The sequence below is a fragment of the Dipodomys merriami genome, unplaced genomic scaffold, assembly GCF_024711535.1.
Source record: "Dipodomys merriami isolate MVZ:Mamm:240054 unplaced genomic scaffold, mDipMer1.0.p SCAF_138, whole genome shotgun sequence".
Classification (NCBI taxonomy): Eukaryota; Metazoa; Chordata; class Mammalia; order Rodentia; family Heteromyidae; genus Dipodomys; species Dipodomys merriami.
The window spans coordinates 2,904,685-2,928,456 of record NW_027202693.1 but is presented as its reverse complement, the minus strand read 5'-3'; the positions used below and the strand labels follow the sequence as shown (position 1 = coordinate 2,928,456).

The window sequence follows — 23,772 nt, the reverse complement described above, 5'->3', positions numbered from 1 at the left end:
GACAAAAATGATTTTTAGTACTTTCTTCCCCTTCCTTCCTTCTCCCCTCCCTTCCTCTCTCCCTCTTTTCCTCTCTGTCTTCCCCCCCCCCCTTGTATAAGTGCCAGTCCTGAGGCTTGAACTCAGGGCCTGGGTGCTGTCCCTCAGATTTTTGCCCAAGTGGTAGAGTACTTGAGCCACAGCTCCACTTCTAACTTTTTAGTAGTTAATTGGAGATAAGAGTCTAAGAGTCTCATGGACTTTCCTGCCTGGACTGGCTTGGAACTACGATCCTCAGATCTCAGCCTCCTGAGCAGCTAGGATTATAGGCATGAGCCACCACCAGCACTTAGCTCTCTACCTCTTCTTGAGTAGGTTTTATTGCCTTATTTTAGTCAATATTTTATTAGCAAAAATCTAAACCACTATGCTGTCAACTTTGATCTCCCATCTCTGTTTTTCTAATGCTTTTTAATTCAAACCTTGCTCGTGGATATTTATTTTTTTCCCACCTGGAACCTTGCCAGGATTTTGATTGGTTTCTGTTTTCTAATTCACTTACATCTGCTTTTAGCTTTCTTTCTTTCTTTTTTTTCCCACTGTCCATTAGTTTGGGGATCCATTAAAATCATTTGCTCAGCATTTTTTGTTGTCATTTTTATTTAATAACAAAACCACTTAAGCTTTGTCTTTACTCCAAGGAGTGTCCAGAGAGCAAATTCGGTGAGAGATTTAACAATAAAGAGGTTAAAAAACAAAACCAAACCCCAGAACCATACTTCTTCGTTGAGGACCTGGCTGCACATGGAAAGTGCTAGTTTTCCAGAAAATTCCAACCTGTGCCTCATCTTTTGTAGTTTGTTTTCTGTTGAGTAACTGACCAGACAACATGATGGCTTTGGGGAGGGCTGGCTGCCATCTTTCTTGCACCCTTCCAAGTTTCTTTCTCCCACTTTCTGAATCAGCCTTGTCTAGGCCTAAGCAGGGACATGTTAGGAATTGTATCCACAGCCCGAGAGAGGCGTGGCTAGAAATGACAGATAATCTTCTGTGCTGAGTGTATTTCTTACCCCTTGGCACAGGAACTTGCCACCAGTGCCACTTTAACCAACTCAGCCATCTCTTCCACCACCACCCCTCACCCCCGGCCCTGGTGAGGACTCATTACAGAGCCTTCAAAAGACATGAGGGTTGGCTGGGCACTGTGGCTCACACCTGCAGTCCCAGCTACTCAGGAGCCATATGTAGAAGGATCATGATCTGAGGCTAGCCCTGGGCAGAAGGATGAGAAATCACTTGAGAAAGTTTAAGAAGCTAGAGATGTGGCTCAAGAGGTAGAGTGCCTGTCTGGCAAACATGAGGCCCTGAGTTCAAACCCCAGTACTGCAGCCAGAGGAGGAGGAGGAGGAAAAGGAGCAGGAGGTGGGAGGGGGGGAGGGTTGATTGAGCCAGCCCAGGGAAGCTAGGTCCCACGTGATGACTCCTTCATGATATGGCCCAGACCAGTGAAGTCCTGTCCTGAGAAGAGAAAGAAAATATTAAATGGTTAACAGTGTAGGCTAGAGGGTGGTGATGGCTTGGGAAGCAACTTGCCATCTTCATCCTGGCTGGGCTAAGTCTGAATGGGCATGACTACAGCAGTGCTCTGCAATAACCAACTCACGGAGGGAGAGTAACCAACTTACAGAGAGAAGGGCGTTTGGGCTCCCATTTTGGGCAGGCTCAGTCCATACTTGGTGAGCCCTGTTGCTTTGGGCCAGTGGTGCGGCAGAGCATCATGGCGGGAGCTCACCTCAAGGCCCAGTGCAGAAGAGACAAGAAAAGGCTGGGGTCCTGAAGCCCACTTTCAGAATAACCCAATGACTTAACCCACCAGGCCCCCCCCCCCCGACAGTTTCCACCACCTCCCCATAGGACCAAAGCGCCAAAGGCTTTAACACATGGGGTTGGGTGAACAATCCAGACTGAACTGGTAGCAGCTTTCACACCTTCTTGACATTGGATACTTGGGACTAAACCCCAGACAGTCCCTTGTGCCTCCATATGTAACCTCTCCGTCCCCTCCCACTCAGACTGGACGTGTGGGAAGAGATGAGGAAAAAAATAAAAAAGAGCCAGATCCTGGTGGTTCACACCTGTCATCCTAGCTACTCAGGAGGCTGAGATCTGAGGATCATTGTTCAAAGCCAGCCAGTGCAGGAAAGTCCCTAAGACTCCTATCTCCAATTACTCACAGAAAAAGACGGAAGTGGTGTCGTAGCTCAAGTGCTAGAGTGCTAGCCTTGAGCAAAGGGAACTTAGAGACAGTGCCTAGGCCCAGAGTTCAAGGTCCTGGACCTATGTGGGGGGGGGGGGAGGGAGAAAGGAAGGAAAGGAGGAGGGAGGGAGGGAGATGGAAAGGGAGAGAAGAGGAGAGGAGAAGAGGTGAAAGTAAAAGAAGAGAGGAGAGGGGAAAAAAGGAGAGGAAGTGAAAGAAAAGAAGGGATGGATGGTGTTCTTTTATCGGAGATGAGAGTCTCATGGACTTTCCCTACGTGGGCTAGCTTCAAACCACAATCCTCAGATCTCAGCCTCCTGAGTAGTGTCCAGCATGGAATTGAGTTTTACAGAGCTCTTAAAACAGTGTGTGGAATGGCCTGGCCCAGTGCTGAGCCCGGGGCAGCTCTTACTAAGGACTTTCCCGTTGCTCTTACATTTATCCAACTTCTGTAGATGCCTCGCCTCCCAGGGATGAAAAACTGGCACACAGGTCCATATTGTCCTCTCCGTAGAGAAAACCAAGTCATTGAGAGGCCAATGGAGTCGACCACGGCTCAGGGTCTGCTGTGGAAACCTGACTCTCTGTGCGCATGCTCCTGGCAACATGGGGAGATACAAAACCGAGCACAAGAACCCTTCCCTTAGGGAGCTGAAAGGCCAGAGCACCCTGCCATGCACATATGGCACCCAGATCCCCTCCCAGGGAGGAGGGGAGACGGTGCGGGGGGAGGGGGCAGCCCCGGGGACAGCTGGAGCTGCCAGGCCAGTGTGGACAGGATGCCTCCCTTCCTCCCACAACATGAATGAATGAATGAATGAATGAGAAAGACAGAGAGGGAGGGAGGGAGGGAAAGAAGGAGGGAGGGGCAGAGAAAGGAAGCTTACAAAATCAGGCCAAACCCGAGAGTCCGACTCACCTCTTACGTGTCCTTCCATTTGCAAGAAAAAAAAGGCCACCTTCCTTACGTGGTGCCAGCCCAGTAACCCGAGAGCGTCCGTGTAGTGAGTCTGTCTGTCCCTGAGCAAAGACCTCTTGGATCCCCGCTCTATTTATAGGGGCTGTTTGTTTCACTAAGAATAAAACATGAACTCATCCCAGGACCGAGCCAGCGCCTCCAGCGGGGAGACAGCCCACAGCTCCTCTTTCCCCGCTCCTCCTTCTTGGGGAAGGAATTCCTTCCTTCAGAGGTGACCCCTTGGATCTGCTGGGAGGGGGGGTCCCCTCTGACTCAGCCAGAGGGCTGGCTTGGGTTTGCATGTGGTTTATCTCAGGATAGGTTGAGGGTAGGGATCGGGGTGGATGTTAGAAGAACTGGCCCGCGCTCTCCTTGTCACCCACAGCAAGGATTGGCAGAAACCAAATATGGTGAGTTCTTCTTGATCGGTGAAACTTCAGGAGACAAGAGACCCCCAGGTATCACCCAGAGGAGGATGTGGGAAGGAAGGAGAAAAACCCCTCTCTTCTCTGTCCCCTCCAGACCTGGTGGCAGGTACTGGGCTTGGTTATCTCTCAGGAGGGCATTGCCATTCCTGAGTGGATTTGTAGTGCTGATGGCAGTGGTTGCCGTTGCACTTTGTCTTCTAGGGTACCTGATAAACACAGAAAAGCATGGCCTACTTAAAAGCTAAATCTCTAACCCAGAACTTGTTGCTCCGAAGACCAAAGCAGCATTGTCTCTGGTGAACTAGTTTGTGCTGCAAGCTTCCTCGCTGGCATGCGGCATTCATGGCCGACCTGCGGGGCCTGCAGGGAGTGTCCTGAATGGGTCCTTGAACTTGGCTGCTTTTGTTTATACATCGCAACTTTCTCCGCTCTCCCTTTCCATGACTTTAGCCTTGGCAAGATGACCAGGCTTCTTTGGGAATGAGAAGAACAGTATCCATTCATTTATCTGTCTCCCCATTATCTGTGGTCCCTCTGCTCTAGGCCGGATGCCACCGTGGGAGCCGAAGGGGGGAGGGGCAGGGTGTGATTCACAGTGAAAAAACCCCGCCTCTTTTTCTCTCTTCCATCTAAGTCGGGCCTGCTGCCCCTGAGCTTGCCCTGAAAAGAAGTGTGCAAGCCTGTCATCCTAATGACTCAGGAGGCTGAGATCTGAGGATCTGGATTCAAAGCCAGCCCAGGCAAGAAAGTCCGTGAGACTCTTATCTCCAGTTAACTACCAAAAAAGCCAGGTTGGAAGCATGACTCCAGTGGTAGAGAGCCAGCCGCGAGTGAAAAAGGCTGAGGGACAGCATCCAGGTCTTGAGATCAAGCCCCAGTACCAGCATACACACAGACACACAGACAGACAGACACATAGACACACACACAGACACAGACACAGACACACACACACACACACACACACACACACACACACACACACACCACTTGCACTCAGGACATCTGTCTCTCCACCTTCTCGTGTAGCACCCTACATTTCCTTCAGAAAACCACAGCTCCCCTGTTTCTTGGCGATCTGTTTGGGCTTAAGCTACTCAGAAGCAACTTTGCCTCCACAGTCAAATGACTGGCTCAGGCATGGGCTACAACACCCTGCCTCGATTTCTCCAGGGTAGGATGTGATGTTCCGAACGGTTCCTGCTACTGTGTGTGACCCTGGGGGTAGATCCTGGAACTTTCCAGCGTTGTAGGGGAGGGCAACATGGCTCCTGAGGCTGAACCAGCATCAGCGAAGAACACTGAGTCCTTGTAGCGGCGTCGAGCTGCAGGTCAACCCACATCGGCAGCCCGTTCCATGGCAGGGTATTTCAGTGGCTCTCCCCAATGAAATGCTCCATGTTACGTAAGCCATTCACAAGTGGGGTTTCATGCCTGCACGATACAAAGCGTGGAGCACCGCCTCTGCACCCCCTGTTTCCAGGAGGAAATGAGCCTATTCTAGAACCCAAATAAAAGGTCTCACCTCCCCCTTCTCTCTTTCAGTGTTTCCATGCCTCCTGTCACCATGGTGCTGTGACTCTCATGGGAAGGAAGGGGCTGTTCCAGGCTGTGTTGCCACAGTGGGTCGGTGGGGGTTGGGGGGAGCGGAGAGAGGCGGGCCCCGACCTGACATTTTAGGCTGCAGATAACAGGGTAAAAATAAACCCACAAGTGCCTGTAGCTGCACCCATCTGCGCTCGCTCCTCGTGTCTTATCTGTCTCTGCTTTGGGGACAGAAAGGTTCCTTTCAGGTCACTACACGAGTCTTGCTCTTCCCAGCCCCGAGCCAGCTGGAGGAAGTGTGCAGGGTTAGATTTCTTCCTGGTCACCTCTATCTCCCCAGCACGTTTCTCGCAGCCGGGGTAGGTGAGGGAGCCGGCAGCTGCAACCATCTCCACTCGCCAGACAGGGAAAGTAATGAGGCTTTGAAAGCTGGAGTGAGCCGTCCGGCATCCCCCAGCTACTTAGCACGGATGTGCTCTGATCTCATCCCCGGGGCCTTTGTGTTGCTGCTCTGTCTCTGAGCAGGTAGTGGCTCTGACTCTTACTGGGTGCCGTACGGATCCTGCAGGGGAAGGAGTTTGGTCATACCTAGCCCAGAGGTATCAGTAGGTGCCACCTTGCCAGTCACGCCAGGTCAAAACTTTGTGTTTCCCCACAAGCAATCTGCCACCAAGGGATGGCTGGGTGTAACTCCAAGAAACCCAGCCTGGACTCTGCCACTAAAGTTCACAAAAGAGGGGAGTCCCTGAGCCTTCCATTTCCTCATCTATATAACGCTGACTGAATCCAGGCACCGTGGTTCATGCCTATAATCCCAACCAACCTAGTTGGTGAGATTGGTATGACTGATCATCGTTCAAGGCTAGCCTGAGCAAAAAGTTAAGTGAGATCCCCATCCCCACCAACAGGTTTGTCATGGCGGTATGACTCTCGGCCCAGCTATAAGTAGGAGGACTACAGTCCAGCCCAGAATAGCCCCCCTAAGAACAAAAAAGCAAAAAGGGTAGAGCACCTGACTAGCCAGTAAGAGGCCCAGTACCACCAACATAAACTGTTCATTTCAATGCTGTATCTATATGCTAGATTGTTCCATGGCTTAAATAAGGGCTCATCTGAAATGTGGGGCTTCTTGTTACAATGGAAGCCTTTCTCACGCTGGGATTCGTGGGGTGACATTAGCAGCCCTGAAGTCCACGGAACGTGCTGTCTTGAATTCTTTCTCTCTCTGTGGCCAAGGATTTGCACCGAGCCGTTTCATCAGTTAAGATGCTTGTGGTTGCAAGTGACCGAAACCCTGATCCTAACTGGATTACATGAAAGGGGGATTTATTGGCTTGATGAGTAGCTCTAGAGGCGGCCAAGGGTAGAGTCTGGCTTCAGGCACAGCTGGATCTAAGGGTGGAAACGATACCATCAGGCTTGGGTTTCTCTCTCCTGGTGTCTCAGCGCCATTTCTTGAGGTCGGCTCCCTCCTCAAGGTGGCAGAAATGGCCAGAAATACTCCAGCGTCTCACCCTCCCGGGTTCAAAGCCAGTGGAAAAAGGACTCACTGCCCATCCTTAATCCCCAGCCATCATTGTGCGTGGACCAGAATGTCCTGAGGGGACAGGTACAGATGATGACAGGGGACCAAGGCCTCCACTTAGTTCCCAGGTTGCCAAGAGAGAGAAATTAGGCTTGGCTGCCACATGAAGACATCCTACAGCTGCCCTTCACCCGGCCTCGTGCCCAACCTGGGTACCACCACGGTCAGATGGCTGCAAGTAGCCTACGATGTCAGATCACCTGTCGTCAACAAAAATTAAAAAAACATCCAACCAGGTGCCGGCGGCTCACGCCTGTAATCCTAGCTAAGCAGGAGGCTGAGATCTGAAGATCACAGTTCAAAGCCAGCCTGGGCAGAAAAGTCCGTGAGACTCTTATTGCGAATTAACCACCAAAAAGCCAGAAGTGGAGTTGTTGCTCAAGTGACAGAACTCACCAGCTTTGAGTGAAAAAGCTAAGGGAGAGCTCCCAGAACCTAAATTCAAGTGCCAGTACTAATACACACACATGCGCGCACGCGCGCTCTCATCCAGGCTCCCTCAGTGCTAGCAGTTGACCAACTGGCACAAATGAGTGACCTCAGGACCCATTCCAGAGCTGGGCTCACAGGCTGCTGGGTGAAGGGGCAGTGCCCCTGACCACTGCTTCCCTGGACTCTACTCCAAGCCTTCGCTCCCTATTTGTCATAACAAAAACCCTTCTTAGGGCCTACAAAATGTACCAAACGGCAAAGATCGCCAGTGGCTCATGCCTATCATTCTAGCTACTTAGGAGTTGAGATCTTAGGAGGTTGAGATCTGAGGGTCATGGTTCAAAGCCAGCCCAAGCAGAAGAAGCCCCTGTGAGACTCCTATCTCCAGTTAACTACAAATGGAGCTGTGTCTCAAAGTGGTAGAGTGCTATCCTTAACCAAATAAAGAGCTCAAGGACAGCACCCAGGTCCTGAGCGCAAGCTGCACGACTGAGTCACACACACACACACACACACACGCGCGCGCGCGCGCGCGCACACACACACACACACACACACACACAGAGGTATCCCTCTTTAAGGTGTTTTTGTCTGCTTTAAGCCTGAGGACTATTGCTGCTGACATTGGAAGGAAAGTCAGCAAATGTCAGTGTCAACTTGACACTTGCTTAAATCAAAGGGATTGTAAACCAATTAGAGCCCAGGTGTGAGGTAGAAGGATTTCACATTCCAGAGTAGGCTGGAGTAGAAAGAGAGACCTTTCTGAAAGAAAAGATTTTATTTTTCGGGGTCCCATTGTGGGGCCTGAACTCTGGGCCTGGGCGCTGTCCCTCAGCTCTTCAGCTCAAGGCTAGCGCTCTACCACTTGAGCCACAGCGCCACTTCCGGCTTTTTTCTTTTTGCTTATGTGGTGCTGAGGAATCAAACCCAGAGCCTTGAGCATGCAAGGCAAGCGCTCTACCACTGAGCCACCTTCCCAACCCAAGAAAAGATTTTTCAAAAAAAGAAAAGGAGAAAGGGAGAGCTGGTCCCACCATATTGTTGGCTTAGGTTTCTTTTGTTGTTGCTGTTGTTATGTTTCTTTACATTAGGGCCTATTTTGCCTACTACGTCTTACATAAGGTAAGGAACTCCATGTCCAGGCTTTTGGTCAACCATTACAAAGGCTTCTCCCTCACTTCCATCTCTCAGCCCTGTAGAAGAGATGGAAAGAAGTGGGTGAAGGAGCCAGCGGGACTTATTTTTAAATAATTATGGTAATTACGTCTGCATCTCCAGTGGGAGGCTCTGGGAATTACTCGTAAAAGACTGGAAAAAATTTCCTCTTTTGATCTCTACTCTGAGCCAGAGAAAATCAAATTAAGAAAGGAAAGCAAGACAAGCTTCTCAGAGGCAGGGAGGGTGGGTGGGTGGAGGGCACGGGGTGGAGGCCAGGACCCCTGGGCCATCCTTTCCTTGGGATGAATGGCTGAGGGCTAGAGATGGTAAGTAGGCGGGATGAGGGTGAGTATCTTCACACAGCGCTTTAATCCCTCCCGCCCTCCCCACGTGGCTGGCCAGGGCTCACAGTGCACGTGGATCCCATCTGTACCAGCCCTCCTCCAACCACCTCAACAGCTCAACATGACCAGCGGGGGTGGGCTGTAACAAGCTTTGTTTTTTTCTTGTTCTCTCTCTCTCTCTCTCTCTCTCTCTCTCTCTCTCTCTCTCTCTCTCTCTCTCTCTCTCTCTCTCTCTCTCTCTCTCTCTCTCTCTCCCCCCCACTCCCTTTGAGACACTGGGAAAAATGGGCCTGTCACTTCTCTAAATTTTCTTTTGGTGGTTGCTAAGCAGCCCGCCTCTGCCCTGTTTCCACTTCCCTCTGCTCCTGCTGCCTTTGTATCCCCCCCACCTCCACGCCCACATGCTTACTCCCTTGCTCTGGAGCTCTTCTGCCCTGCTACAGTGTGGAACTCTGGGAGGAACACCACTCCTCAGGGCCACACCGTGGTGTGGCCATGCCCTGGGAGATAACGGTCCTCATGGAGGCTCCCACCAGGCTGTCCTGCACAGCAAGCTAGGATGGATGCCTGTAGCACTGAGGTCTTCTTTTCTCTCCTTCTCTCCCTTCTTCCTCATTCCCTTCTTCCTTTCTTCTTTCCAGCCATGCATACACTCATCCAGCATCCATTAATTCATCCATCCACCTGTCCATCCATCCATCTACACACCTATCCATCCATTCACCCACCCATCCATCATCTATACACCTACCCACCCACCCATACATACATACATACATCTACACACCTATCCACCCACCCATCCATCCATCTATACACCTATCCACCCACCCATCCATCCATCTATACACCTATCCATCCACCTATCCGTCCATTATCCATTCATCATCCATCCATTTCCATCTGTCCATTATCCATCCATCCACCCACTCATCCATCCACCCACTCATCCATCTACACACCTATCCACCCACCCATCCATCCATCTATACACCTATCCACCCACCCATCCATCCATCTATACACCTATCCACCCACCCACCCATCCATCCATCCATACATCTACACACCTATCCACCCACCCATCCATCCATCTATACACCTATCCATCCACCCATCCATCCATTAGCCATTCATCATCCATCCATTATCCATCTGTCCATTATCCATCCATCCACCCACTCATCCATCCACCCACCTATCCATCCACCCATCTATCCATTATCCATATATCATCCACCCATTATCCATCCACCCATCATCTATCACCATCCATCATTCATCCATCATTATTATCCATCCAACCACCCACCCATCCACTCATCCACCTACCTATCCATTCATCCATCCATCACTATCATCCATCATTCATACATCATCATTAGCCATCCATCCACCCATCTAGCCACTTTTCCATCACCCACCCACTCATCTACCCATCCATTATCCATCCATCCACCCATCCATTATCCATTCATCAATTCATCCTCTACCCATCATCTTTCACCATCCATCCATCCATCCACTTATCCATCCATTCTTATCCATCATCCACTCATCTGTCCATTTATCATCTCTCCATCCATCTACCTTTGCATCTTTCCTCCTTCCTTCCTTTCCTGTTCATGGGGACAGATATAGGAATGAGGATTTTTTCACAGGCGATTCTTCCCTCTGCTTTGTGGGGAAGGATGAGCAGTAATTGCCTGGAGGAGGGTGCCCTGAAGCCTAGATTAGAAGAGTAGGTGCACTGTTGCCAGGGACGGGAGGAAACAGCTCAAGCAAAGGCATGTCAGCTTGTGCCCTGCCATTAAATCAAACCAAAGTCAGCCCCCGATGAGGTCCAGGTAGGTCAGCCTTGAGTGCTATTAAAGTAATCCACCCATATCATACTTGTACTCTTTACTAATATCTACAGACTCACTGTGATCTCCTGCCTCTAGAGTTGACATGTCCAATAGGTCAGCTACTAGTCACCTTCATTTATATATGCATGAATGCATATGTAAATTTATTAAAATTCCATAACATTAAAAATTCAGTGCTGTTACAAATGCTGCATAACTCCAGGGGGTCAGCTCTGATATAGAACAGGTCCACTGATTTCCATTATCACAGAAGACTAGACTGGACAGCATCGCTCCCGTAGCAGAGGAAGGCAAGGTATAATCAAGGAAGATCACCCCAGGGCCTTGAACCAGACAACATAGCCCTGGGCATAAGACAGAGGCAGCCTGACCTAGAGGTGAAGAGGCCTGGGTGCCACTTCTGTCTCTGCTCTCCTAATTCTGTGTTTTGTGAATATATCACTTCCTTTCTCTGATTTTCTCTTGGACAAGAAATCATGAAATCTTTGGGCAAGGTGATCTCTGGGATTCATTCAATGATTTATAGATTAAACCATTTCATCCAGATGTCCAGGAAAGAGCCTTGGACTTGGGGAGAGAGCAGCTCACTCCATTGCTAATCAGCTAGACTGCCATGGGCAAGTCACTTTTTTTCTTTTTTAAAAAAAGTTTTTGGTACATTTTTTATTGTAAAAATACTGTCCAGAGGGAGTAACAGTTACATGAGCAAGGTAATGAGTACATTTCCTACCCTATGAACAAGGTAATGAGTACATTTCCTATCCTACTGAGCATTGTTGCCTCCTCTTTTGTTTTCCCCTACCCTCCCTTCCACCTCCACAACTACTCCCCCCTCCCCTGCTAAAGTTGTAAAGTTCACTTTCAACATAGTGTCTTGTACATCTCATAAAAAATTTTATTGATATTGTAAAGATGATGTACTGAGGGATTACAGTTACGTACATCAAGTAAAGGATACATTTCTTTTGGGACAGTATACCTCTCACTCACTCTCTCTCAGTTTCTGGTCTCCATTTCAAGATCACCAAAGTAGAGGCCCGTAGAGGCTGGGCTAAAAAGATTTAAACACATTGAGAAAACACCAAATAAATTCAGGAAGTTGGAGTAAACAAAGCTATTTCTCAAATTGGCCTGGCCAAATCATTTTTTTGTGTATGTGCTTATCCTAGAGCTTGAACTCAGGGCTTGGGCGCTGTCCCTGAGCCTTGGTGCTTAAGGGTAGCTCTCTATCACTTAAGTCACAACTCCACTTCCAGCTTTTTAGTGGTTCATTGGAGATAAGAGTTTCACAGACGTTCCTGCTTGGGCTGGCTTTGAACCACGATCCTCAGATCTCAGCCTCCTGAATAGCTAGGATGGTAGGTGTGGGCCATAAGCCACTGGCACCCAGCTTGGCCAAATAATTTTTTAATAACTTCTCCCCACCAAATGTCCACAGGGATCAGTTATTGTTATGAAGAGCATACTGGGGAATTTCCGCTGGACAGGGTTCTTTGAGTAGCACCTTGTATTTCTAGGTGACATTTAATGTTACCCTTGAAAAAAACAAAGGGATACTGAAAAATGGGGGTCAGATGACAGTGGAGAGATTGCTTGGAGTGCCAGCCACCATGACAGGTCACTGGAGAAGGGAAATAGGAAGAGCTGACGGGGGCGAAGGGGGGGGAGGAGGGAGGGGGAGGGTTGGTGAACAAAGGGAGGGTGGAAAATGTCTGATACCTAGCACATGTAGCCATCTGGCAGAATCACCCTTGCCTTGTGCATGGGCCTTGCCTCCCGTCCCCAGGACACCTCTGACAGGCATACAGTGGTGGTGCTATACCCATTTCACAGAAGAGGAAAACGGAAGCTCGAGAGGCTATGTCATTTACACATACGCAGCAAATACGCAGAAATACGCAGCAAAGGGTAGAGCTGGGATTTGAACCCAGGACTGCTGCCAGAACCCAAAGCTTGTATCCTAACCCTAAAGAGTCATGACTCCGGAGCTTTTAGCCTGCAGCAAAGGAGGAAGCAAGCTGTCTATGGTTTGGAGATCTCATATGTATCCTTCTAGGCCGGCGAGCTCTTTTTAGTAGTATGAGATGAGTCCGTTTTCCTCCCCAACTCTCTCCAAAGATGATTGGAGATGTCCCCAAAGCAGAGCTAAAATCAGCCTCTCGTTCTTGTACCTCCCACCCTCAGCCCTCTGGGAAGCACTAGCATTAAGTAGGCCAGAATTAAGCCTGAGATTTCACAAGTGCATCTGAGAAGATTTCATTGGTCCTGTGCCTGCTTTCCATCCTTTCCTTCCTTCCTTCCTTCCTTCTTCCCTTTCTTTCCCTTCCCTTCCCTCCCCCCTCTTTCTCTTTCTTTTTTCTCTGTTTCCTTTCTTTCTCTCTTTCTCTCTTTCTTTCTTTCCTCTCTCTCTCTCTCTCTCTCTCTCTCTCTCTCTCTCTCTCTCTCTCTCTCTCTCTCTCTCTCTCTCTCTCTCTCTCTCTCTCTCTCTCCTTCTTTCTTTCTTTCCTAGGGCTTGAACTCAAGGCCTGGGCACTGTCCCTGAGGCTCTTTTGCTCAATGCTGGCACTCTACCACCTGAGCCACAGCACCACTTCTGGCTTTTTTTGAGCAGTTTATTGGAGACAAGAGACTCACAGATTTTCCTGCCCAGGCTAGCTTTGAACCTTGATCCTCAGCTTTCAGCCTCCTGTGTAGCTAGGACGACAGGTGTGAGTCACCAGTGCCTGGCTAGTTCTGCATCTTCTAAGTGAGACCAGCAGGTCTGGCTGGTGAGGGCAGGCTGTGGAGACTTTGAATTCTTAGTCAGGATAGGATGTGGAGGGCATGGAGTATGATGAATCCTAGATTGTATAGCTATTAATTAACTACAACCAAAAGCAGTGATGTAGATTATTTTTTTATTTTTATTTTTGGCAGTGCTGGGGTTTGAACTGAGAGCACTGTGCTTGCAAGGCAGGTGCCCTATTTCTTGAGCTAAACTTCAAGACGTTTTTGCTCTGATTCTTCTTCTTCTTCTTCTTCTTCTTCTTCTTCTTCTTCTTCTTCTTCTTCTTCTTCTTCTTCTTCTTCTTCTTCTTCTCCTCCTCCTCCTCCTCCTCCTCCTCCTCCTCCTCCTCCTCCTCCTCCTCCTCCTCCTCCTCCTCCTCCTCCTCCTTCTTTCTTCTTCTTCTCCTTCTTCTTCTTCCTTCTTCTTCGTCATGGGGCCTGACCTCTGGGCGTGGGCACTATCTCTCAGCTTTTCAGCTCAAGGCTAGTGCTCTACCACTTGAGCCACACAGCACCACTTCCAGATTTTTCTGCTTATGTGGTGCTGAGGAATCGAACTCAGGGCCTCATGCATGCAAGGCAAGCACTGTACCACTGAGCCACCTTCCCAGCCCCTATTATTCTTTTTTTTTTTTTTTTAATAGCGTCTTGCCAGGCTGGCTTGGACTGTAGTCCACCCGTTCACACCTCCCCTGTAGCTGGGATGACAAGTACCCACCTCTGCACCCAGCTCTTGTATTGCTTGAGATGGGATCTTGCAAACTTTTATTTGCGCCGGAGCTGGCCTCCATCCATAATCCTCCAGATCTTAGTCTCCTGAGAAGTTGAGATTCTAGACATGTGGCATCATACTCAGTTAAACCCGGCTTCTTTAATGGTATGGAGCCCTTTGCTTCTGCAGTGATTAAGGCCCAATCAGCAAACCTTCCCTTGTAAGGTCACCAGTATACTGACATTTATAAGCAGTGCAATGAGGAGGAAACATTGTAATTGCTGTGTACATCTCACCATTGTGCAAGCAGTCCTTGTTTGCAATAAATTAGCTTAACTCAACCATTAGTATAAAAAGGAATCCTTGGGCTGGGAAGGTGGCTCAGTGGTAGAGCGCTTGCCTTGCATGCATGAGGCCCTGGGTTTGATTCCTCAGCACCACATAAGCAAAAAGAAAAAAGCCAGAAGTGGCACTGTGGGTCAAGTGGTAGAGCGCTAGCCTTGAGCTGAAGAGCTGAGGGACAGCGTCCAGGCCCAGAGTTCAGGCCCTAGGACCGGACCCCCCCAAAAAAAAAAACCAAAAAGGAATCCTTTCACTACTCCAGAGGCAAAGATCAGGAGGTGTGGCTTGGGAGGATTGTGGTTTTGAGGGCAACCTGGGTAAAAAGTTAGCAAGACCCCATCTCAAAAACAACTAAAGGAAAAAAGGGTAGGGTATATGTAGGGGGCATGATTCAGATAGTAGAGCACCTGCTTAGCCAGTGGCAAAGCCTTGAGTTCAAACCTGAGTACCACCAAAAAGAAAAGGCAAACCCTTTTGCTTGGCCAATGCAAGCCTTTAAATGCAACCACATGTGTACTGTGCTTGGTTTTCTTGTGGCCTGTCTGGCTGGGAGACAAAGCAACATCTGTTTTGATTTGGGATTGTATCAGAGCAAAGGACCCATCTCAGAAGAGTCCCTCACACAGGCCCCCATCTCCACTTACAATAACTATTCTTGCTCTGGTAGCATCTGACCCAGAACTGGACTCTCCACTGGAAACTCCAGTCTCCCTCACCGGAGGAATGAGCTGCCTCCTGATCTGGCCTCCAGCAGTTAAGTCCCCTGCCTGGCTTGCCTCTCAACCCCCTTGTGGGGGCACAAATAGTGCTCGATCCCTTTGAAATTAGCTTAGTTTCCATTGACTTGTTTGTCTCTATTAGGAAAACGTGGAAAAAAATGTCACCACTCTCTCCCTCCTTCCTACAGGGCAAGCACACACAATAGACAACTCAGTAAATACCTGTTAAGTTAATCAGTTCCCTCACTGGGATAGAGAAGGAGAAAACAGCCTTTTGGTGAGAAAGTGTGTGTGTGTGTGTGTCTGTGTCTGTGTGTCTGTGTCTGTGTCTGTGTGTGTCTGTGTCTGTGTCTGTGTCTCTGGGTGTGTGTGTGCATGTACATGCTCATGCTGGCCCTGGGGCTTGAACTCAGGGCCTGTCCCTGACCATATTTTTGCTCAAGGCTTAGCACTCTGCCACTTGAGCCACAACTCTTCTTCTGGCTTTTCTTGGTGATTAATTGGAGATAAGATTCTCACAGACTTTCCTGCCCAGGCTGGCTTCAAACCTCAATCCTCAGACCTCAGATTCCTGAGTAACTAGGATTACAAGCGTGAGCCACAGTGCCTAGCTTCCCTTTTTTGTTTTTGTTTTTATTTTGTTGATCGTGGGGCTTAAACTCAGGGACTGGGTGCTGTCCCTGGACTTTGGTGCTCAAGGCTAGTGTTCTGCCATTTTGAGTCATAGTACCACTTCCGGTTTTCAGGAGGTTAATTGGAGATAAGAGTCTCTGGACTTTCCTGCCTGGGCTGGCTTCGAACCATGATCCTCAGATCTCAGCCTCCTGAGTAGCTAGGATTATGGACCTGAGCCACCAATACCTGGTTTCCGTTGTTTTTTGTTTTTAATGTATTTGTTTTTTATTTGAGTTAGAGCCTCACTATGTAGCCTAAGTTGGCCTTGGATTTAAGATCCTCCTGCCTCAGCCTCCTGAGTGACACCGGAGTGTGTCACTATGTCCAGCTTTAGAACTATATTCTTCACTGAGTCAAACTTACAGACAAATTTTGCATATTTTTTTAAACTGGAAGGAAGCTCATTGATATTCACCAAGCTCTTGAGCTGCCCTGAGAAGAATTCAGAGTTCTCCCTACCCTCCTTTCCTGGAGATGGCTCCAGGAAAGAATCGTTGCTGTGGAGTTCTGAGCCCAGGTTTTCCTCCACACACAGCAGGCCAGTTAATAATGCAGCAAGTTAATAATTAAAATGAGGATCCAATGGCCCTTAAAGATGCAGGTTCCCTTCTTCATGGAAGAACACAGGCACCGTGCAGTCAGGAGCCTCTTCCAGAGCTGGGGTCTGTACAGGTGCTTGCAGACTTGCAGAATACAGACTTCTGCATACATGCACCAAGACTGTGTAACCTTCATGGTTCTTCCTGTTCAAATGTCTGTAATCCTACTTCTTTTCTCTCCTAACTCACATCTCGTAGCACCCCAGGGTCACAGTGCATGGACCCACCATTCTGTTCATAAGCTGGGATACTGGAACCGGGGTTGTCTGTGTGACTTTAAGCAAGTTACTGAACCTCTCTGACTCATGGCAGTGTTGTTAAGTTTAGATCAAATGGAAGAACAGATGGGGGAGCTCTGCAGAAAGGTAGAAGAGTCACAACTCAGAGGGGAGTGACCAAGGCACCATCCTGACCAGAGACTGCTAGAAGCCTCTGCAACAGGCTCCTCCTAGGCAGAAACAATGAGGTGGAACTTACAAACTTAAAGCTTGCGCAATAGTCTCTTTTTCCCTCCTTCCTTTTCTTTTTCTTTTTCTTTTTCCTTTTCTTTTCTTTTCTTTTGTGCCAGTCCTGAGGCTCAAACTCAGGGCCTGGGTGGTGTCCCTGAGCTTTTTGGCTCACCTCTACCACCGTAGTTCCATTTCTGTCACAGGCATGAGTCTTCCTACCTTGTTTTCCGCCTTTTCCTTCTGTTTACTCAATCGCCCTTCCTGCGTTTGTCAGAACACTCAGTTGTAAGCAACAGAACCTATTTTAGCTAGTTGAGTAGAGTGTCAGGTTGTATTTGATGACTCAGAATCTGCAGCAGGACCCGGCCATAGACCTTGGACCCATAGCCAGGAGCAGAGCTTGTATCCTAGCTACAAGAGCCCTAGAGAAGTCATTTCCACTCTTTTTTTTTTTGTGCCAGTCCTGGGGCTTGAACTCAGACCTGGCCGCTGTCCCTGAGCTTCTTTGTGCACAAGGCTAGTGCTTGACCACTTGAGCCACAGCTCCACTTTTGGCCTTTTCTGAGTAGTCTATTAGACATGAGAGTCTCATAGACTTTCCTGCCTGGGGTAACTTCGAACCGTGATCCTTAGATCTCAGCCTCCTGAGTAGGTAGGATTACAGGTGTGAACCACCAGCGCCTGGCTAGATCTCCACTCTTAAGATACTTTTTTTTTTCTTACCAGTACCAGAGCTTAAACTCACAGCCTTGTGCTCAAGCTCAGCTTTGCTTACATACAGCTAGCATTCATTTTGGACCATACCTCCTGCCCAGCTTTTTGCTGGTTATTTTGGAGATGGAGTCTCACAGACTTTACTGACCAAGCTGGCTTTAAACCATGATGCTCCAAAGCTCAGCCTCCTGAGTAGCTAAGATTATCCGCATGAGCAGATAATCTAAACTTGGAAAATATCTCCAGGCAAAGTGATGGTAGGAAAGAGGTGCAGTCAAAAGCACAAGAACAGAGACTGGGGTGTGGCTCAAGTGGTAAAGCGCCTGCCTATCAGGGTCAAGGTCCTGAGTTCAAACCCAAGTACTGCCAAAAAAAAACATACAGAAAGCATGGGAAATTACAATGTCACCATTTGCCACTCAGCCACCCACCCCAGGATCTCCATCATAGTTATGGGGTTCCTCTGTGTTTATGGGACTCGGGGTGTCTACAACTCCCCCATAACCACAGGTGTTCTCTCTCCTTTCCTGAGACCCTGTAACCCACTTGACACGCACCACCCTTTGCCTCCGGGTTCCACCTTCTTCACCTTTTCCACCTGGGGAACTTGATTTATTCCGCGCATCTCACCTCAGAAAAAGGATGTCATTTTTCCCTGGGGAAGCCAATGGCGCGGCCTGGGAATGAGACCACCGGGAAGCCAATGGCCACAAGGGTCCTGCATTCCCATCAAGCCTGCCCGCCATAGGCAGCGAACTCCAGAGAAACTAGCAAAACTGCTTCCAACTCCCACATCCTGTGAAGCAAATAGAACAAGACTTATCACCCCAAAAGTGCCCCATTGCCTCCCTAAGGCATGGATGGCTTTTTCCAAATTGTCCTTGCTCTGTGAGGACTGTATGTTTCTCAAAATTCTCCTCCTCCATCTCTCCCCTTCTCCCTCTGTCTTGACCTCCTATTTCAACAGACCAAAAGCCCAGGTCTCCTTTATCTTTTCTTATTTTTGTGCCAGTAGCAGGTCTTGAATTCAGGGCTTGCTTGACTTGCTTGCTCAAGACTAATGCTTTACCACTTGAACCACACCTCCTGATTGGATTTTTGCTGGCTAATTGACAATGGAGTCTCACAGACTTTCCTGCCCAGGTTCCAAACCTTAATCCTCACATCTCAACCTCCTGAGTAACTGGGATTCCAAGGCATGAGCCACTGGTGCCAGACAGGTCTTTAAGACATCTTTCTTTCCTCCCTCCCACTTACTCTTCATTGACATTTCCTATGGCTCATTCTCTTTCACCCTCTGGCCATCAGCTTGTATCTTTGTCCCTGGGACTGGCTTGTCTGGATGCAAATTACTCGGGGGCCCTAAATCAGCCACTCAGCATCTTTCTGAGGTCTCTAACACCTTTAAGGACTTTTTGAACATAATGGGCTTCCTTTCTAAAGGAAACACACTCTAGTAGCCCTATAAAAGTGTGCATACTTGCCGGGTACTGGTAGCTCAGGCCTGTAATCCTAGCTGTTCTGGAGGCTGAAATTGGAGGATCATGGTTCAAAGCCAGCCTGTGCAGGAAAGCTCATGAGACTCTTATGTCCAATTAACCACCAAAAAAAGACAGAAGTGGGGCTGTGGCTCAAGTGATAGAGGGCTAGCCTTAAGCAAAAATGGGTTAATTCGGGCACGGCGTTGAGAACAGCATCCGGCATGGGTTAGCTGCTCCCACGTTCACCGCTATTCTCCTTATTTTAGTCATGTTTTTTTATTCTCACCAACTTCACTACTTCAGGATGCGACGTGAGTCCAGATCTGACTTAGGGATATGTCAGTGGGCTACAGTATCATTCCTTTTAAATTAAACTTAGGTATGGGCCTGAAAAATGGAACCTGTACACCTCCCTGTGAAACAATCTGACCGCTCTGGAGGGCAGCAGCTATTAAAATGAGCCAGCAGTTTTTGTTCTCAAAAGTTGGCTTGCTGCCACCTTGGCATGCTTACCAAAGAAATTGCAAAGGAAGTGGACATTGCTCTGTTCTTCATTTGTACCATTCAACACAGGTAGCATCTACCGAGACGCAGGGCAGGCAGGAAGGAGAGAACCTGGATCTGTCTGGGATTTTTATTTTCATCTTCTTTTGCGGGGTTTTCTATGTCTTTATCAGGAGAGCAAATGCGCCGCTCCCAGCCCTGATTTTGATTTTCCCAGCAACATTGGAGGTAGGTACCATTATTGATCTCTAGTTTATAGATTAGAACATGATGCACAGAGTGAGTGGTTAAGTCACTGCCGCAGGTTGTCCAGTAGAGCTAGAATCAGGATCCAGGTAGCCAGATTCCCAAGCAAAGTCTGTAATGTGCAGGAAGTAGTAATCCAGTAGTTCATATCTCAATGTGAAAAAAATGCACTATGTATCAACCAATAGTTGTTTAAACTTCAAAACCTTCCAGGCGCTTGCTCACGCAAGTTTCAAGGCAATTGTTGACCAATATACAGCCATAAAAAGGTAGGGTTGGTCTTTATGATCCTCCATACATTTGTTTCCTAGTACTTAGCAAGGAACTTTGCACAGTCAGAACTTAACATGCGTTAGGAGTAAATGAATTGACTTCATGCCCCGGTCTGACTGCAGGTAAGGAACAAATCTCTGTCTTTGTGCTGCTCCTGTGCAGATCCTAGTGCCCCAGGCTCCTGGTATGGCCAGGGCAGAAACAGGAGACTCAGGTTCCTGGAGCAAGGAGATGGAGGATAGTCAGGCTGAGAACAGACCCGGTGATTCATGGAATGGCAAGAAGGACTCATCAAACAACAACAACACAACAATTCTCAGGCTAGGCACCAGTGGCTTATGCCTGGAATCCTGAGGTTCAAGGCCAGCTCAGACAGTAATGTCTGTGAAATTCTATCTCCAAAAATAAAACAGGGCTAGACATATAATTCAAGTGGCACAGTGAGCAAGCAAATGAATGCAAGTCCCTCAGTTCCAACCCTACTACAACCAAAAAGGAAAACCGGATAAGTCAGGTACTGGTGGCTCATACCTGTAATCCAAGCCACTCAGGAGGCTGAGATCTGAGGATTGTGGTTCAAAGGCAACTCAGGCAGAAAAAAAGTCTATGAGATTCTTAATTCCAGTTAGCCAGCAAAATGCCAGAATATGAGGTACAGTTCAAGTGGTAGAGCACCAGCAAAAAAGCTAAGGGACAGCACCCAGACCTTGAGTTCAAGCCCCAGTGTCAGCATAGAAAAATAAAGTCAGACAACTCCTTGCAGTAATAAATGGTTTACTGAAGCAAAATTACAGAATGCAAGTCCATATGCAAAAATCAGTTGTTTTCTCATAGATTAGTCATGAACAGTTGTATCCAAAATGAAAAAAAAGCAAGATCCTTTACTATCCTTCAAAAAATTACTTAGGCATTATAAACCTAACAAAATAGTACAAATTTTATACAAGAAAAGTATAAAATATTAGTGAGAGAAAGAAGAGAAGATATGAATAAACAGAAAACTATACAATGTTTATGAACTGGAAGACTCGATCTAGTAAAAACATCAGTTCTCCTCAGATTAGTTTATTTTACAAATTTAACACAGTCTCTAGAGGATCACTGATGATTTTTTGGTAGAACAAAATGGAAGGCTACATAGGATCCACCTGATATTAAGGCTTACTATAAAGGGGCCGAGACTTCAATATAGGCCACAGAATCTACTGAAAGAGAGTTAAGAAAGAACAATGTAAGTATGCTCCACTCTGTGTGTGTGTGTGTGTGTGTGTGTGTGTGTGTGTGTGTGTGTGTGTGTGTGTGTGTGTGTGTGTGTGTGTGTGTGTGTGTGTGTGTCTTGATACTGGGGCTTGAATTTAGGGCCTAGTGTGCTGTAGTTTAGCTTTTTTCTTTTTGAGGCACACCTCCATTTCCGGCTTTTGGGCAGTTCATTAAAGATAAGAATTCCACATCCTCAGATCTTAGCCTCTTGAGTATTGAGTCTTCCAGGTGTGAGCCTGGTTATTCTCACTCAACTCAAGTGAGTACTCAACACAAAAATATGAACCACCCTCCAAGTATCAGACCTTGTACAAATATTAACATAGTGGACCATATATACAGCCCGAAGAATTGAGAAAATGGGGAGGAAAATCTTCAAGATCTAGTATCAGGGGAGGAGTTATTGTACGTAACCCCAAAACATGACCCATAAAAGGAAATAATGTGTTTAAGTCAGACTTTGTAAGCATTATGCCACCTTTGGTCCTCAGCTCCACCCAAACCTGAGCTCCCTGCCCTGGAGTTCGCGCCATACAGCTGGCCCCTCCCTCTCTCTGCCCAGACCCACCTGAGCTCCCATCTACCTCACTTCCTACCCCCAGACCCTGCTTTGACCTAGATAGCAGAAGTCGCATTGTGCTCTCTTTCTGGGGCAAATATGGCTCTTCTAGTAAACCTTGTAATAATCGTTCTCCTGTGCTGCCTGCCTCCGCGTGGTCCTCTGGGATGGATGTGACGGATCCTTTCAGACTTGACCAACAGGTAGAACTTTAGTCTTAGAAGGAACTGATGAAGAGGATGGAGAGATAGCCTCAGACTGTGAGAAGAGCTTCAGAAGTAGCTGTGGAATGGTGGCTGGTGCTCATGCCTATAATCCCAGCTACTCAGGAGGCCGGGATCTGAGGATCACAGTTCGAAGCCAGCCAGGGAAGGAAAGTCTGTGAGATTCCTATCTCCAATTAATCACTCCCATTAAACAGGAAGTAACGCTGTGGCTCAAAGTGGGAGAGTGCTAGACTTGAGTGAAATAGCTCAGGGACAGCGCCCAGGCTCTTGAGTTCAAGCCCCATGACCAACAACAACAAAAAGAGTCACCTTAGTGCAGCATTTGCCCTGGTGTGACTTCCAAGGTGGGAAAGAGGAGCCCAGACCTCATTCTTGGGGCTCAGGTCACCCCTCCCCCAGGCTCTGTGGCCTTGGGCTCTTGGCCAGGCAGATGCCAGGATTCTCTGGTTTCCTGCAGCAGGGGGCTGAGTGATGGAGCCAGGGATTCTGGAAATGACATGGCAGGTTGGCACTGGACTGGTTCCTCCCGTGTTCCACAGTGACCATTTGGTGGGCGGATGACCCGGGGGAGACACAGCCTTTCCTCTGGGACAAGTACTTCACTCCTGTAGCTTGAGCCTTGGCTGCTTCGCTGTCTGCCTGGAACTTTGAGGTTTCCTGCTCTCCACCCCACCGCACCCCACAGGAGGAGGGGCTTCTTTTGGGGGGGGTGGGGAGAGGATTGAACAGTTTTATTAGTATATACTAATTGAACAAAGGGGTTTCACTGAGATACTTCCATACACGCACAAATGTACTACAATCACATTTACCCTCTCTATTTTTCTTTCATATTTCTCTTGCTCCTTTCATATATATGTATATATATATATATATATATATATATATATATATATATATATATTTACTTTCAAAGGAGGCATTTTATTTTATGGGTGTGACTTTTTATTTACATTTTTTTTCTTGTACAGAGGGGTTACAGTTCCACAACTCAGGAGACAATATGGAGGAGCTTCTTAGACTTAGTTTAAACCCAATCTGCATGAGTGTGTGTGTGTGTGTGTGTGTGTGTGTGCACATGCACGCGTGTGTTTATGCACACGTGTACGCGTGCTCACTCACATGCACACTGGGCCTGGGGCTTGAACTCAGGCTCTGGGCGCTGTCCCTGAGCTTTTTTGCCTGAGGCTAGCACTCTACCACTTGAGCCACACCACCACTTCCAACCTTTTAATTAGAGATGTATCACTCAGGTTTGTCTGCCCAGGCTGGCTTTTAACCATGATCCTCAGACCTCAGCCTCCTGAGCTGCTAGGATTACAGGTATGACCTCGGGCTTATGCGGCTTCTTAATTGTGTGATCTTGGTGGTTATGAGTCATCTCCTCGCTTGCTAGACGCCTGTACAGATTGGGACTGTCTTTGGTCCAGGGTCAGGGCTGGGTATGTAGTTTACACTCAGGAAGTGTGGTTAATGTCTTTCACCTTCTCTGCGCACTGGGTACCAATGGAAAGCGCTGCCTCCTGTTTTCTGATAGGTTATTCTGATAAGTTATTCTTCCCCGACCATCTTCTGGCTTCAGTTAGCCATAGGATCTAACTGAAAGTTAGTAAAAGCAAGACACCAGTGGTTCACACCTATAATCCTAGTTACCCAGGAGGTTGAGATCTGAGGATTGTGGTGGTTCAAAGC

At 48.1% G+C, this 23,772-nt stretch overlaps 1 protein-coding gene and 1 long non-coding RNA gene across 3 annotated transcripts in view; one reads left to right on the top strand and one right to left on the bottom strand.

The window, feature by feature from the left end:
- The window catches only part of LOC138825615 (myocardin-related transcription factor B-like), a 170,813-nt gene that overhangs the window by 1,594 nt on the left and 145,447 nt on the right, over positions 1 to 23,772 (top strand). The gene's annotated exons all lie outside the window — the stretch shown is intronic.
- On the bottom strand, positions 622 to 3,287 carry LOC138825548 (uncharacterized). Of its 2 annotated transcripts, none has more exons than XR_011371430.1 (3): positions 3,156 to 3,287; positions 2,673 to 2,834; positions 622 to 1,497 (listed from the first exon to the last, which is right to left on the bottom strand). It is a non-coding gene; the product is annotated as an uncharacterized lncRNA (long non-coding RNA). The 2 variants fall into 2 exon arrangements; XR_011371431.1 differs by having other exon boundaries at positions 2,673 to 2,831; positions 3,156 to 3,286.